The sequence below is a fragment of the Triticum dicoccoides genome, chromosome 1B, assembly GCF_002162155.2.
Source record: "Triticum dicoccoides isolate Atlit2015 ecotype Zavitan chromosome 1B, WEW_v2.0, whole genome shotgun sequence".
In the NCBI taxonomy this organism is placed as follows: domain Eukaryota; kingdom Viridiplantae; phylum Streptophyta; class Magnoliopsida; order Poales; family Poaceae; genus Triticum; species Triticum dicoccoides.
Window position 1 is genome coordinate 567,170,834 of NC_041381.1, and position 606 is coordinate 567,171,439.

The window sequence follows — 606 nt, forward strand, 5'->3', positions numbered from 1 at the left end:
GCTTGCCCGAGCCGCCCCCTAAGTGTTGTGGGAGACACGGGGCTACCTAAAACCGTTTGATGTTCCCGATTTTAGGTTATGGTCGACGACTACAACATACACATTATCTTCCGTCGGGCGCTTCTTCATTGTCAAGCGACAACTTGTTGTCATTCAAGATGTGCTTGTTCATGATCACCCATGTAAGATGATTCCGGGTCATGGCGAGCATTAGCATCTTAGGATGGATAGAAAGCAGATAGATCATGTAGTTGGATATCACCCTGAACTCTTGTATATGAGAGGTTGTGCTTTAGTAGTGAAAGTTTTTTAGATGAAAGACCTATGCCCGACTTTATAGATAAAACCATACGACACCAAACACAAGTTCACACAAACAGTCAAATAGCCCCCATGGGCCAAGTACAGAATGAGAATCAGTTTAAGGGCTGACACAACAACAATATCACATCAGAAAGGCACGCATGTCACTACCTACGAGCCAAATAAAATATAACTTCAACCAAGAGAGCGCCAATGCATCCCTAGGACACCGCTACCTGATCCATGTGGCAGATGGACATAGCCGTGACCCTTACATGAAAGATCAGCATTTTGGTAGCCTTC